Raw genomic sequence first — 17,706 nt, 5'->3', positions numbered from 1 at the left:
TTAATTACCATCATTAATATCAAAAATAATGCCGTCGCTAATTATCATTATTAGCGACGGCAAAACCTCCGATCACTAATAACAGTAATTAGCGACGGTATTAGCCACAAAAAAATTATCGCTAATAATTTAATTTTTTTTTATTAATTAAAATTTTAAAAATTATTAGCGATGGCACTGTCGTTGTTAATGTCGTCCCTAATAGTTTTTTAATTTTTTATAAAAAATTATAATAAAATATTTTAAAATCTATTTTAATTACAATAATAAGCAACAATATTTTTTAAAATCTATTATAAATAAAATAATAATTATTTACCATAATCATAAAAATAAAATTAATTATATTATATTAAAAATATAAATTATATAATTTTATAAATTTATACTGCTTTACAAGTATCAAAATTATATACATATCTAAAAAAAAATCATGTGAGATCCTCCTCATCCTCCTCATGCTTTTGTACGTCATTTCTAGTAGTTGGTCGATGAGAGCCAGATGTTCCAGCATTCTGTAACGAAGAAGAATAAAATATTATTAATAAATTTCGATATGAAAGTGTATATATCGATATAGAGATGTATATTTCGATATACTTATTCAATTCTCAAATAGATTATTTCTATATATTTTATTTGATGATATGGAGCTATAAACACCTCCGGTCCATCGATTGGATAGTTAGATTGAATGTTTACCCCCTAAGTCTCTTTCTCGGACTCATGCCTAAACATGTGAAGCTTCTAAATATAAAAATTTAAAATAAGTAAATAAAATTATAGCTAGACTTATCTGTTGTGATGGCTATGATAATGAGCCCAACTGATCGCACAGATGTGGGTCTCGAAGAATCTCAAAAATTGTATCAAGGATGGTGCCTTGAAAGCTCTGAGTTCGCTGGCTCCAAAGCCTCCACACGACCTCCTCTACATGTATGTCACCCCATATTTGGATCGTGGAGACCTGAGAGGAGGACATCGAAGAGTATCAAGCTGTTGGAGGATCGAAGCTATGACCGAATCCTATGATCCGGCTCCTACTCATCTCTCCAATGGCCCTGAGCTATCTTTCGAGATCAAGGAGGGGCTGAGAGGATGGGTCCTCATCGTATCGTGATATGAGATACTCCACAAATCTGCCTATATAGTTTAGAAATTCATTAATGCATACATATTAGTATATATAAAAATTTAATAAATAATATTTTAAATTGTTACCGTGATCTATCGAGATTTAGGATCTAAGTAGTAACCAATCCTCTTAGATTGGTGTGTGGGCTCCTATATCTAAGTAGTCACAAGCCTTTATTCGATTGTGTTTGGATCGATAAAAACTTGATAAAATAAATACATATATTATATATTTTATATATATTTATATACATATTATACTAATATATTTATTTTTTATAAATTTTTTAGTATATTTTTTTAGTATATATAATGTATATTATACATTGTAGTATTATATACATAAGCCTTAATAATCATCGTCAGATCATTGATCCAGTGGCTGAAGAAGACCTTGTTTATCACTGTTGGATCAATGATCCGACGGTGGTGATCAATTGATCAATTAATCCTAGCCTATATATATTCTCTTACACTCAAATCCTAACCCTCAGCGGCCTCTTTTCATTTCATTTCATTCCTCGACCTCTCCACCTCTCTTCGCATTGAGAGGCACAGAGGACCTCCGACTGCTCGATCTGGACCTCCATGAGCACGATTCGACCGTCCTCCCGCACCATATGCATGAACCGGCTCCGCCATCCATCCCACCCCACCAGCCATGGCAGTGGCGGTGGGAACTTTGCCTCCGCCCTCCACCGCTATGGCCTCCTCCTCCTCCCCCATGGCCACACCTTCAGTCTTCGATCATCCTCCTCCAACATCCGCCCCCGATCTCTTCGATCGCGATCCTGTCATCATCGCAGCTCTCGGAGCCGAGGTTTTCGATGTAGAGGTGGAGGTTGTTGTGGTCGAGGTCGTGGAGGCCGTGGGTGCTAAGGTCGGTCTGGTGCGGTGGCTTCCCTGCAGGACCAATAGCGGAGGACTCGATGATGTTTGACGGCTTGAAGGTGTCTCCGATGAGGAGGCACAGGCCGTCGGCATCGGAGGAGGGGATATTCTAGTAGTGGTAAGGAGGATTCTGATGTTCGATGGAGTGGTCGAAAAAGTCCAGCAAGGTATGGACGGTCATCTTGCACAGAGTCAGCATGGTTTTCTTCTTTATTTTTTTTTATTTTTTTCAAATATTTATTTTTCATATTACTCTAGACGAGTCAAACTCAAGCTTAATTCGAACATAATGAGCTTGACTAAATCAATCTCAAACAAAGTTTCCTCGAATACGTTCGAACCCGAACCGAACACGAACTAAACAGTAGTTCAAACAGTCGATCCCAAATAGTGGCATGTTCGATCGTGTCTGATTCGTTAAGAACCCTATCTGCAGCTGCCCTGGTGTATGATCCAGTTGTGGTCTCTATAATAAATAAATAATTAAATTAAATTAATTAAAATATACATATGATCAATTCAATATGAAATAAATTTAAATATAAAATTTTTATCAATTTATCGATCACAACATATGTGCAAACGGAGCTGCCAATGTACTTGATCGGATGCTGCTGGATAGATCGATTCTGTCGTGTCCTTTGCCGCTTACCAGAGTACTTTTCAGTACTCCATTGATCACAGAGGGCCTCCCATATATCCATCTGCATCCGATGATTTGTGTAAGATTTTCAGTCCAATGGTGACTCGATATTGGAGTGCTCTATGGTGGACTGTCGAAGGCTGTACAACCCATCCCAGAACCTCCACTTGGCTACCTCTTCGAAGGTCCGACGATCAGCATCCTCATCCTAAGGAGTCTCGAATCGATAGTACCCATGCAAGTAGAAGCAACTGTGTATTAATAAATAGAATATAAACTTACCGTGAATTTAAAAATTAAACATGTTTAACTTATCAGGAATATCTCCCAAGCTGCATCACGAGCCTCCAATGGCCAACTGGAGAACTTATTTATCGGCTCTGACATCAATCATTGGATGATCTCGATAACTATATGAGGCATCCCAAGCTTTGTAAATGTATTGCAAAATTAATTTTGAATAATAAATATTAGTCTCTAAAATAGCTAAATTTTAAACATATTTAGTAAAGATATAGTACTTATGAGCGGCTCTGAATATGGACGAGCTCTCTATCCTCCGATCGAGTCAGAGGTGCTCCAAGCTGGGTAGGTCCTTTGCTATATCACTGACTCTGAGAGTCGGACACTGCTTCATTTGACTGTGGGGTCACTGGTGACCCTACGGCATCCGAACTTGAGAGTATCAACACATCATAAAGAATGTTATATTAAATAATAAAAGATAAAATAGCATAAAAGAGAATATTTAAAGTATTAGAGTTTACTACATGGTATGTGTGCTGCAGAACTATACGAGCTGGCTGCATGAGGGCTCTCTCTTCGACTATGATAGCACCGACCTCGAAAAGATATGATCTATAATCTCTAAAAATAAAAATAAATAGATTCATAGATTAATCATACAATTATGGGTGCAATGTAAGATTTAAAATGATATATTTTATTGGCCAATAACCCAATGGTCTGTAACTAAGTTAATTAAAATTGAAAAACTATTATAATTGATATGCCTCTAGCCTAAACTAGCACAGAGGGATATATTGTAATATACTACTCTGATTCTCGAACAGATTATTCTTACACATTTCATTTGATGATACGGAGTTATAAATATCTTTGACCCATTTATCAGATGGTTAATTGAATTTTGACCCCATTGTATCCATCCCTTCCGTCTTAAGTTTAAACCGACACGAAAGAGTATATTTCAATATACTCCTTTGATTCTCGAACAAATTGTTCCTACACATCTCATTTGATGATACGGATGTATTTATACCTCCATCCCATCCATTGAATAGAAAGATTGACTTTTGACTCCTAGATCCTCTTCCTGCGACTCAAGCCTAACTATGTGAAGCTTCTAAATATAAAAATTTAAAATAAATAAAAAAATTATTAATACTACTTGACTTACCTGCTGTGATGGTTGTGACAACGAGCTCAGCTGAATGAGCGATAAATAACTAAAATGTTGACCTTTACATACGAATGCCCTCAAGATAGGAAGCGTGATATCTTGGAGGTTTGAATCTTTTATGTTTCTTGATTTAATTCTGTCTTTCAAATATGCATCTCGAGTCTAAATATTGTAGGTTTTCTCATGATAAGTATATAAAAGAGTTTGAAATCATGGTTAGAAATCAGCTTGCTGTAGTTGATGCTTGGATCTTGCCACCTCTAAAGGTGTGTTACACTTATATTCATAACATTTATCTGAAAATAGTTTATCCACAGTAATTTGAAATCACATCTTTCAAATGCTTCAGCTAAAGTATCATGACTCTGGGAGGCCCGAGCCAAGCCCGAACCCAATGAAATTTTTTTTAAAAAATAAAATAAAAATTTAAAAATAGTGCTTAAATCAAAGACCAACAAAGTAAACAAGGGAAAGAGAAAAAGAAGGCGGCTCAGACCCGCCATCAAAAAATAAGGCATTATAAGTTTCTTTGTACCTTTAACCATAAGGTAGCTGCAAGTGATTGTCTGCGATGTAAAAGACCATCCAAGCTTGCTCTGTAACAACAATAACAATAATAACAGAAATGCATCACCTCTATCGATCTCTCTCTAAACTCTTGAGGTACATCTCGCATAGGCAGTCATCATACTCTCCTCGAGCCCCCGGCCGCCTCTCTGAGCACCCCACCCCTACCCAAGCCCAACTCCAAAATTCTTTTTGAGCTTCGGGTTAGGCTTAGGTCAATGATTTTAGGAAAAATCAGGCCCGAGCCCGACCTTAGGCCTCGGTCCGAACCTATTTGGGTGGGCCCAAACCATGAGGTGGCTACAAGGTAAGAATGCTGCAAACTAAGAGTAGAAATTTTTTTAAAAAATAAAATAAAAATATAAAAATAATACTTAAATCAAAGACCAACAAAGTAAACAAGGGAAAGAGGAAAAGAAAAAGGCTTAGATCTGCCATCAGTAAATAAGACATTGCAAGTTCCTCTGCACCTTTAACCATGAGGTGACTGCAAGTAATTGCCTGTGATATAATAGACCGTATAAGCTTGCCCTGCAACAACAACAATAACAACAGAAATGTATCATCTCTATCTCTTTAGACTCTTTAGGTGCATCTTGCACAGACAGTCATCATAGCCTCTTTATGAATAAAGCACTGTTGGTTTTAGATTGGATGCGGGCCAGTAGTATTGGGCCGACTCTTGGATCGGGCTCAGACCGGGCTTGGATCGAGCCAAAGATATACCCGAGCTCGGTCCAAAATTCAAACAGACCTTATAATTAGGCTCAAGATTGATTTGAACTATTTCAAGCCTAGTCCGAAGTCCGATTCGAATTCGGACCGATCCTGCCGTCGAAGGTAGTAAGGCTACTCTCGCTGGAGAGTTTTTCATAGTGGTTCCACCTTTCGAGAATAATATTAATTTTAATAATATTATTAATAATACTATTAAAATTAATAATATTGATAATATTATTAAAATTAATAATATTAATAATAATATTATTAAAATTAATAATATTATTAATTTAAATTAATTAAATATTATTAATTTAAAATTAATTTAACTAAATTTAATTAAATATTATTATTTTTATTTAAATATTAAATCTAATTTAACTAAATCTTATAAATATTAATTTAAAAATATTAAAAATTTAAAACAACGATATTTTGTGATTGCTATGGAGCCGTCACCGTTGCTGTCGCTAATACTCACCAAATCCATGGAGACGATGCTGTGGCACGGAGGCGGCACTGTGTGGCAAGAGAAGGGGGGAGGAAAGAGGAAGGTGGGGGAAAGAAGGGGGAGGCGGGCTGGGGGCTCGGGGAGGCGGCCAGAGAGAGGTGAGCTAGGGGCTCAGGGAGGCCTGAGGGCTCGGAGAGACGGGCTGGAGGCTTGGGGCTCGAGGAGGTAGTCGGGGGCTCGGGGAAGCCGAATTCGATGATGGGAAAAGAGGAGAATTGGAGGCACCCGAGGGGAGGCGGGCCAGGGGCTTGGGGAGGCGATCGGGGGCTCAAGGAGATGGGAGGTGGTTGGGGGCTCGGAGAGGCGGTCGAGAGCTTGAAAAAGTAGGATCCGACAGCCGACGGCTCAGAGAAGCGGCATCCGATGGTCAGAGGTTGGGAATGCGGGATCCGACGGTTGGAGAAAGAGGAGGACCGGAGGTAGGGGAAGAGGGGGGCAGTGGCGGGATTAGCAAAAATAAAAAGTCAAAAACTGACAGGGGCTTTTAGGGTTAGTATTAGCAATGACTAATTTTTTGTCGCTATAGCCATCATTAATACTTATAGCAACGGCGATGCCGTCGTTACTGCCATCGATAAAATTTTTAGCGATGGCGTACAAATCAATTATCAAAGTCCATCGATAAAAAGCTTATTAGAGATGGCAAAATGGTCATTGGTAATACCGTCGCTAATATATATTATTAGCGACGGTATTTTGTTCGTCACTAATAACTTAATTTTTTATAGTGTAATGCATGAATAGTCAACTGCAATATCTTCCATTAAATGGCCAGTTTCATTCCCCTATAAAGCTTAAAGGTATAATGCCAATTAGGTTTGATGGATTGCACCCGAGACTATCAATTACTAAGCAAAAGATTTTTAAAAGAAATTAGATTCTCTACGATCTGATTTTTACATTGCAGAGAATGGTACATATAGACAGTCATTATATCATCCATCTCGGATATTGACGTCTCTTGTTCATCATCACAATATACCTTGTGTCATCTTAATGATGCCTTTTCGTATTTCAAGAATGAATAAGAGCCGCCTATTTTTGAGATGATGATGTGGCGGCCATCTATAACGTTACCGTATTCTACCGTGCAAAAAGTTGTATGACAGAGGATGTAAACTTCTTTTGCAAATGTTATTAATTGATGATTGATATAGCTTGCAACCATCATGGACTATTCTAACACCAATGTTGGGAGCCAAACAAATACTAAAGTATAAGCTAAAGATTTTCCCCACTTTTTTCTCTCATAAAAAAAAATTAATTATTTTAAAAATTTTATTTTTTTTATAGATTTTTATTTTTATCATAAACTTTAATATGTTGCAATCAGATCTTTTAACTTTCAAAATATTATAATTTCTCTCATAATTGTTACTTCTATCTAGTTGTCATGATGGAAGTAATCACATGCTATCATATGACGCTAGAGGAAACTGATGTGGCAGAAAAGTTATTGATGTGGATTAAACTATTTTCCACTGTTTTTACCTATCCTTCGGCTGTGGTTTATAGATCCTTTTTTTTATTTATTTCGCTCCTTTCTATCCGATGATTGTAGACTGATGAGTCCCTATTCTTCTTTTAGTCAACGAGCAACAAATATCGTTCGGATTCCTTCTCCATTTTAACAACTAAGATAAAATAATCAACTTATATCCCTCATGTTCCTGTAGTTTTTTTTATTTTAATCATGTATCCCTTAACTTTTTTCATTATTCATTAGTTTAATTGGCTAGCACCGCTCATCGAACTTGAAAAACAGCAAGTTGCTAGTGATTGTGAGCATTATCAATATAGGGTTTCGGTATTTAACTGAAAATGGTGCCAAAACCTATATTGTCATTTTTATGGGGCCCTAAAGCCTTTATTATTTTAAGAAAATTGATTCCAAAGTATTCTCCTTTTGTAGACCTAATTTTGCATATGGGGTTAAATATTTCCTTTTATTTGATTATAACTTAATTTGTTGCATGCATTTCACTATTAGAAGAGATTATTACTTCGTATACATATAAAATGGATGGCCTTAGTCCAGGTGTGCATCATGATAGTAAATTTATCAACAAAGATGGGCACACCGGCTATTTTGGAGAGAGTGTGGTATTTTATAATATCCGGGATATATAAAGCATTTTCTGTGGGAAGCTAAATTATATGATGGAGAAGTCAAGGATAACTTCGTAAGACTATTTTATAGGATTTCTATTCTGAATGATACTCCAGGAACAAAGTTGTTGTTTGAAGATAATCAACCTAAATAGATGATAGAACTGGCATTGAAGATAATGAAATATCTTAATATTTTTGTGAAATATGTGGAAATGATTGATGAAGTTATCAATATTGATGAAGCTATCAATATTTCACTTATTGATGCGGCGAATATATTTTTTAGTAATTTTAATCAAATGATCTTAATCATTGATTTGCCTAGTGAAGCCGTATTTGGAGATAAACAGTCCAATGAGTTGCTAAAAATTATGATACATTTATTTAGTGAGATCTACGGAAGATTGTGAATCAATGGTTGGCATGACAGTCTTTCCTATGTAATACATCATGGTCACCCTGGATGCCATCCATTTTGTTTTTAGTTATGAGATGATGACTTTCTTAGCAAAAAATCTCTAATTTTTTATTTTTTAATTAATATTTAAAAAATATAATAATTTTTTTATTTTATTTATTTATTTTTTTTGTCTCCGTGGCGTCTGAATTTTGTTCGGAAAAGGTGCCCCTTTCCCCTGCTCTCGAGGCCCGTTCAACCCGTCCAATGCCCAATCACAATCTCCAACCCCTTAAAAGAGAAAAAGAAATGAGCTATCACAATCACAATTATGGCAGAAAAACGACGGCAGCACACCTTGGAGAAGCGGTCTCGGGAGTTGGTAAGGTCGTTGGGCAAGGTTTAAATAACGGCTGTCACAATATTATAATCGCCATTGCAACAGTTCTGAGTCTTCCTAACCATGCAATATATTATAATGGAAAAAAAATAACGGTTCTGTTAGGGGGAAAAAAAATAGCCATTATAACAGGTTGTTTATATTATAGACCATTTGTTTTTTTTTTGTTTGTCCCAGTTCCCTAAATAAAATATTATTCTTGCATATCGGTTTTCTTTCAAAATTATTTAAATAATCTAAAAAATATAATATTTTAATTAAATTTTAATTAAATGAGTAGCAATATGGAAAGCACTATAATGGATAAACCCCATATTAGTCCCTCTAATTTAATTTAGATTTCACATTAATCTTTTTAATTTTAATTATAGTAATTAAATCTCTTATGTTTCCTTTTATTCCCAATTAAGTCCATCTATTGCCCCTGAAAGGCGTTAATAGAAATAAATAAAAAATAATTATTTGTAACTGACATAATAATTTTTTAAAATAAAAAAATATGATATAGCACATAATTATTTACTTGCATTCATTTTTATCATATCATATTTTTTTTAATTTTAAAAGATTGTCATGTCAACTATAAATAATTATTTTTTATTTATTTTTGTTAGTCTCCATTAGGGGTGGCAATCAGATCGGATCGGATCATAAACGAGTCGGATCATAAATGAGTCGGATCAAATATGGGTAGGATAAAAAATATTCAAACCTAAATTTGATCTACTTCTTAAATAGGTTAGATATTGAAATCTGAATCTGATCTATTTAATAAACAGATTATCCGATTCGACCCATTTAATCTGTTTATAATCCACTAAAGAAAAAAAATCCAACCCGTTTCATAATCCCTTTTTAATTTTTTTTTTTAAAATCTGCTCACCTGATTCACCTCCGCATCTTCGATCTCTACGGCTCTGCCTCCATCCATGCTCTCCACCGCCTTCATTCGCCGCTATTCGCCACACTTGCCACCGCGCTCCGAAATCCATCCCAAACCCTTTTCCCCACCCCCATCACCAGCCGCTCGTTGTTGAACTACTCGAAAACCAACGGCCATGTCAGCATCGGCACACCTGCAGCCACTACCTCCATCACAGAGTTCCATCCGCAATGGGTTAGGAAGGCCCCCACCGCCTTGTGATCCAGAATCGCCACCTACGGGGCCAGCCTCTCACCACCAGTCCCCTCTCTCCTCCCACCTTTCTGGCATCCACTCTTCCGTCTTAGTGGCATCCTCGGAACGCCTTTCTTGACGCCTCTAGCCCCATCACCATCTCCTGGAGCTGCTCCGCCATGAAGTGGCACTAGCTCTTGAAGCAAACGAACACCACCGAACCCTCTTCCTTGGTGTCCAACCACTTTAGGCGCACCACCTCGAGAGGAGGAACAGACAAAGGACCTCAATCGCTCGATCTAGTGGCGACTAATTAGTGCGAGCGGTCGGTGGGAGCGAGCGGCGAAGCGATGGAGCGACGGAGCGGGTAGCATGGAGGAACTCATGAACCTCGGCGTGCTGGCGTAGAAGAGGGAGGCGACGGATGGTGAGGCGGTGTCTAGGGCTTTTTGGAAAGGAGAAGAGGAAAGGCGACAGACCAAAAGAAAAAAAGGAAAAGGCCAAAAGCACGAACTGCACGGTGCTGAAAATTTTCATGTGTCGAATGCGAGCCGTTCAAATTTTATCACCCATGGGCCATGGTCCAAATATTTTTAAATAAACATGACAAACGGGTTTAATAGGTTGGACATGTTGAAAAACTTAAATCCAAATCTGATCTGTTTAATAAATAGGTTAAACAGATCGATCCGTTTATAACCTGAATCCTTTAAGCCATACTCAAATTTGTTTAAGATAGATCGAATGTGGGTCGGATCGATGGGTCGGGTCATATTTTGCCGATCCTAGTCTCCATCCATCAGGGCTAACAAAAGAAAAGGAACCTAAGGGATTTGATTAAGTGGAGGGATTAAAGTCGGATCTAGACTAAACTAGAGGGACTAATATGGGTTTATCCCTATTTTTTTCGTATTGTTTCCTATTTTATACTTAAAAAGTAGAATGGCTGCCCTGATAATCATTATTTTAATGTTAAAAATTGAGAGTACATATTATAGACCAAATAATTTTTATCATAGAGGTTAGTGTTAATTCAACATTCAGATTTGAATAGGGTATTACCAAATTAGGATTTGAGATGTATCTTTGGCATGAAAGAGTGGTTGATGTTCTTTCACAACTTCGACGGTTGAATCATGCTCCACACATATATTTCAAAATATTTCAAACTTTTTTGTTCGTTCGCTTGTACAGATTTTAAGACGGCTATTCTGTGATGCAACAGTGATTTATGCAAAGGAAGATAATTTTTTCTTTCGCATGAAAGATGCAATCTCTGTCCACGAAACGAACATTTATAGGCCTAGCGGAAGAGATTTGTATCTTTTGCAGAAAGGAAGGATTCCCATTCATTGGTTCGAGTCCACCATTGGATCAGCAGTCGCATCAGTCTTAAAATGATCCCAACTATATCTATATCACTCATCTCACAGTTTTCAAAGCAAGCAGTGGACAATCTAACATTGAATTCAAGCAAATGAAGGATTATACAATCCCGTTCCTGAGCCTAATAATTAAACTTTTCTCTTTTTTTTGGGTAAAATAATTAAACTTTTCTTGCACACTTAACAAATGCCAGCATTTTTTAACCTTTATAGGATTCTTCTTTTCTTTTTTTTTTTTTTTTTTTTGAGACTGAACCTGTATAAGTTTTTGACTATTGACCAAGCTGTTTATTTATTACACATTTGTCTCGAAAAAATTATTTATTTAACAACAAGCATTGTCTTAAATTATTAAAGTATTTTGTATGCCTATTTTGTAAAATCTGTGGTACCCACTTTCGTCTATAAAATCTTTTTCTTGAGACCCTCTAGGTAAGGGAGGAGCACTTATTTCGGAGACGGACTTCATACAAATTGAAATATGACTTCTCCACAGAACTCTGAGCTCCGTTTCGAGATCTCTATCCCCCATACTGCTAGATGTATGTCCTAAAATTCAATACGGCTGACACATTGTAATAAATTTAAAATATAATTTTATATTTAAAATATTGATTTGATCAATAAAAAAATAAATTTTATTTTTATTCAAATGTGATGTATCTTTGAATCGTCTATGAAATTAATACTTCGATATATATTCTCAAATAATTGAGAATTAGAAGCATGTATAATTCTTAAATATTTTCGATCATAGTATCATCATAAGGATGGTGATCGATTCGGATAGACCGACGTACAGATCGTTTTCTTTTGGATAGATGAGTCTCTGATCTACAGTGTAGAGACATTAAGCGATGAGTGCAGATAGTTGTTTAAGAACAACTAGTACTGAGTGTGACCATACGAGAAATTACTTAGATTTCTATTCAATCACCAGTGATCGTCTCGATGCTGTAGTTGTGTACATCATCTTTTGACCTGCGATGGTATAATTACTTGCAGTGAGGCTGCTGGAGTTTGATCGATATATAAATATGACCTTGTTGAGATCTTGTAGTAGATGTTGAAGACAATTGATCCACTGTAGGAGTAGGGTGCGTATCTAAATGAAATTTATCGATCTTGATAGAGAGGAGTAATCCTATAAAATTTGAGAGGCTGAGTCAAAGAGTCTACAGCCACAACAGTATGATTAATAGAAAAGAGTTTTCATGAGGATCACAATTGGACTTGAGCTATTCGAATCTTTCACATGAATAATGATGAGGTTTGATAATTTTTCCATGATCTGCCATCTAGTCAGAACTCACGATAGAGGAACTAAATCACATGTGAACTACACTTTGAGATTCTATTTCGATTCTACTGGGTTGCCAATATATACTGCTAGGTGTCACTAATAGATTATGAGAGCTCATTAGGATTGCTCAGAATCTACAATTCTTGATGAGTTAGAGTGAAATCATTTTGATCCATTGAAAAAAGTTTTAATGATACTATGATAGAGATCATGATATATCTCACTACCAGATAGAATTAAACCTATGTGATCGTACAACAAAAGAATTAGATCTGAAATAAGTAATTAGGCTTATGAAGTCTCAATTGGATTTAGGATAACCTTACCAATATATGATTGAACCCAATTTCTTCTTTGCACTTGAAGTATTTATTTGATAAGATTAATTCAAGTTAATTACCTGGTGATAAACACTTAATTTAAGTATTTTAAATTAAAAAATTATATTTAATTTATCTTATTTATTAAGAATTTGATGTTTCTTTCTATGTTTTACAGGAAAGGTGATCGCCGATACAAAGAGTCCGATTCATAGATCAAAAAGACTCAAGTTTGAAGAAAATTGGACTTAAAATAAAATTAAAATAAAAGAAAGACGCATCCGGTATTATAGAAAATGAAGATACTATGCAAGGAATCCAAAAAAGATATAGATGTCATTATGATGGAACTTTTGTTTCTTTTTGGAATATAAGAAAAAGGGATTCACGTGAATTTGATCTGGGCGGTTTCACGTGATTCAAATGCTTTAAATTCTTTGGCGCGTGAACACCCGCGCGCGGGACGCGGCGTGGACGCGCGGGACGCGGCTTGGACTTGCGGGGACAGGCGTGGACGCGCGGGGACGGGCGCGGATGCGGGACGGGCGCTGATGCGGGCACGGGTGCAGCATCTCGCGGGTGTGGGCGCACTGCAGACAAGTTCAAAATAAGGAAAAAAATAATATTTAGAAATGTTTTGAAAGATTTGTATTTTTTTAGTCCCACATCGAAAAATCATGTAAAACTTCCCCCTCCTAACACCTATAAAAAGACTTTTGTACTCTCATTGAAGGGGGAGCCCAGAAATTCTTCTAAAGCCTTGCATAGAGGAATAGAAAGGGACTACTTCATGAGCAGCTAGGCTAGCAGTCTCGGGAGTGGAGAAGAAATTTTGTAACGACACAGAGATGGTTTATTGTTCTAAACTTTCCTGTATTTCTTTATATGCAATAAAGATTATGCTTTTTATTTAAATTGTCATGAGTTCTTTATTTGCTCCCTATCATATGCTTTTATTTATGCTTTCTTGTTAGATTAATATTAGGAACAACTTTTACTTTCCGGAGACGCGTCGTGATCTACGGATACGGGGCGTGCCGAGGAAAGAAGAGTTGTGTACCTAGTCTTTCCGGAGACGCGTCGTGATCTACGGATACGGGGCATGCCGAGGAAAGAAGAGTTGTGTACCTAGTCTTTCCGGAGACGCGCCGTGATCTACGGGTACGGAGCGTGCCGAGGAAAGACAGGTATTTTTCCTAAGATTAATCACATCTATTTAGTTAAAAAAGAGATACAACTCTGCTAGTGCAAATTAATTCAAAACTCCCGAGCTCTTTTTATTTTTTAATTACCTCAATTTTACGATAATTTATTTTCTAAATCAAAAACAACGCTTCTTTCTTTTACCTTGCAATTTCAATTTAGCCCAAGATCCCTGAGGATACGATCTCGACTCATCCTACCTACGTAGTGAGTAGAGTTACTTTTGGTGCTATCAACGACTACGCATCAAATTTTGAAGAAATTTTGTAACGACACAGAGATGGTTTATTGTTCTAAACTTTCCTGTATTTCTTTATATGCAATAAAGATTATGCTTTTTATTTAAATTGTCATGAGTTCTTTATTTGCTCCCTATCATATGCTTTTATTTATGCTTTCTTGTTAGATTAATATTAGGAACAACTTTTACTTTCCGGAGACGCGTCGTGATCTACGGATACGGGGCGTGCCGAGGAAAGAAGAGTTGTGTACCTAGTCTTTTCGGAGACGCGTCGTGATCTACGGATACGGGGCGTGTCGAGGAAAGAAGAGTTGTGTACCTAGTCTTTCCGGAGACGCGCCGTGATCTACGGGTACGGAGCGTGCCGAGGAAAGACAGGTATTTTTCCTAAGATTAATCACATCTATTTAGTTAAAAAAGAGATACAACTCTGCTAGTGCAAATTAATTCAAAACTCCCGAGCTCTTTTTATTTTTTAATTACCTCAATTTTACGATAATTTATTTTCTAAATCAAAAACAACGCTTCTTTCTTTTACCTTGCAATTTCAATTTAGCCCAAGATCCCTGAGGATACGATCTCGACTCATCCTACCTACGTAGTGAGTAGAGTTACTTTTGGTGCTATCAATGACTACGCATCAAATTTTGGCGCCGTTGCCGGGGATCTTGGCACGGTTGAATTTAAAAAAAAAAAAAATTGGAAAAAAAAAAAATTTTTTTTAATTTTTTTTTTTAAAAAAAATAATAATAATACTTTTCAGTTTTTATTTCTCGTTTTAAATTTTTTTTTTCTTTTCAGTGCTTTCTAGCTAAATAATCTTATTTGCATAATTACAGAATTACCTTGCATAACTAATTTACTATTTAGAATTTTGCTGCTTAGAATAATTTGCTACTTTTCATAGCCCAGTAATTTATTGCTTTTTAGACTTAATCACTTAAATTTATTTTCTTGCAAAACTAAAAAAAAATTAAAATTAAAAAAAATATATATATATATATATAAAAAGATAAAATTATATATAAAAAAAAAACTACTGACATTTCATAACACTTAACTAAAATAGCGTAACCTCAAATATAAAAATTTCTAACCTGATTGGACACCTTGTTTCCTTGCATTGCATCTCCATAATTGATCTTAAGGGCAATAACCCATTAACCAGATAAGGTGGGGATTTGATCACCCTTCCTTGGCCCACAAATCACTCCCTTGCATTTGCATAACCTAGACCTTAATTTAAAATCAACTAGACGTCAACCCTAGGAATTTCGAGCTCAATAGGATAAGAAAGCTCTAGAGTTGAACCGAGTGCGGATTGGTTAATTGCTCGGTGTCTAAGGCAAGTGGTTAAAGAAAGTGGTTTTCAATTGGTTCCGTTGACTGACCTGGCCAACTTAGTTGGTGTCTAAGGAAAGCAACGAGCAGGGAACCTCCCACATCTTATGCTTACCTGGCCGAGTCAGTTAGTCAGTCTTGAGCTTGGAGTGCTCAAAAGCAATCTTGAAAGTTAGGAGCTGTCTAGATCTAAGTTAACCTTAGGATAGAGAGTCTATGATTGTTTAAGTTGATTGCAATTAACATCTAAACATTAATTAATTTCTCCCTTTTCATAGATTTAAGGTTCTTAGGTTCTTCTCTTTAGATTTTCTTCATTCTTTTCTCACTTTATTATAAAAATATATATTTAAAAAAAAAAAAAAAAAAATTCTGTGTGTGCTCTACAGTATAATTGTAAGGTGTATGCTTGGCCGTAGATCGTTACGACCAGAAATCCAACCTTTTGATCCAGAAATAGAAAGAACCTTTAGAGCCTACAGACATAAAAAGATGGACCGAAATCAGGAGAATGATCCACCCAAGCAATTGAAGGAGTACTTTACTCCTTCCACATATACCTACTCTCCTTGTATTCAAGTACCCCCAGTGGAGGCCACTCAATATGAAATTAAGTCCAGTATAATCCAAATGTTACCTTCATTTTATGGACTTAGTAATGAAGACCCTTATAAACATCTTGAAGAATTTCTTGAGATATGCTCAACTGTCAAAATTCACAACTTCTCCGATGATGCTCTTAGGTTGAAATTATTTCCTTTTTCACTTAAGGATAAAGCCAAATACTGGCTACATACTTTGGATTCCATGACTATATCAACCTGGGACCAGCTACAAGGAGAGTTTCTCAAGAAATATTTTCCCATAGGAAAAACAAATCAAATAAGGAAAGCCATAACTAGTTTTTCCCAATTAGATGGAGAAATGTTTCATGAAACATGGGAAAGATTAAAGGATCTTATTAGAAAATGTCCCCACCATGCTGTACCCAAGTGGCAGTTAATCCAATGTTTTTATGATGGACTCTCTGAAAGACATCGACAAATGGTCGATGCATCATGCGGTGGGACATTTATGCTGAAAAGTGAGGATGAGGCATGGCAACTGTTTGAAATTTTAAGTGAAAATTCATTACATCATATGTCTGCCTCCATTAGAGATAAACCCATGTTAAACTCAAAAAGAGGTGGAATATATGAAGTAGAAAATGCCATAGATATCCATCAAAAAGTAAATGAACTGTCCCAAAAATTAGATCGTCTTCTAAACACTGGACAATCTCCGATTCCACCTAATCCAATCCAAGAAGTTTGTGCATTGTGTGCAAGTCCAAACCATTTTGTTAGTGAATGCCCAGCCGCACCCCAATTTCCTGAGTTTGTGCACGAACAGGTTCAGCAAGTCCAACAAGCTCGCAGACCAGGAAACGATCCATATTCGAACACTTATAACCCCGGCTGGAGAAACCATCCAAATTTTTCCTGGAGACCACAACCAGTGGTTGGTCCTGCCACACCTCGACCTCAATATCAAGACCCAACATATAGGCATGGACCATACCATCAACTCCAAAATGTTCCTCAACCGTCTACTACTGGTCACAGCTCAGCTTTTGAGGAAAAAGTCCTGAAAACACTAGAAAGATTAGAAGTCAACACTCAGATCCTTAACTCCCACACACAATCCATTGCTAAGCTAGAGACCCAAATAGGTCAACTAGCGACTGCATTCAGTAGGAGGAAAGAAGAAAAATTACCTAGCCAACCCGAGAGCAACCCAAGAGGGCAATTTGTGATTGAGAGTTATAATACCCCAGAAGCTTTTTCTGAACATGCCAAATCAATCATGACTCTGAGAAGTGGGAAGGTCATTGAACACACTAGTAAAACCAATGAGACTGACCCTAAACCTCTAACCGAATCCAAATCACCCAAGAATAAGGAGGATCTGAAAATAGAGAAGGAACCAACTGCACCGGAATCATCTTACTTGCCTAAA

General features: G+C 36.5%; 1 non-coding gene and 1 pseudogene across 1 annotated transcript; both read right to left on the bottom strand.

The window, feature by feature from the left end:
- Positions 1-1,643: 1,643 nt before the first annotated feature.
- LOC114914122 (uncharacterized) lies at positions 1,644-2,224 on the bottom strand (annotated as a pseudogene).
- A 14,363-nt stretch (positions 2,225-16,587) lies between these two features.
- On the bottom strand, positions 16,588-16,693 carry LOC140857690 (small nucleolar RNA R71). The gene has a single exon (XR_012141182.1). It is a non-coding gene; the product is annotated as a small nucleolar RNA R71 (small nucleolar RNA).
- Between the last annotated feature and the right edge of the window lie 1,013 nt (positions 16,694-17,706).

The sequence above is a fragment of the Elaeis guineensis genome, chromosome 4 (genome assembly GCF_000442705.2).
Source record: "Elaeis guineensis isolate ETL-2024a chromosome 4, EG11, whole genome shotgun sequence".
Classification (NCBI taxonomy): Eukaryota; Viridiplantae; Streptophyta; class Magnoliopsida; order Arecales; family Arecaceae; genus Elaeis; species Elaeis guineensis.
The sequence above is the reverse complement of the archived record's forward strand: the minus strand, read 5'-3'. Positions and strand labels throughout refer to the sequence as shown.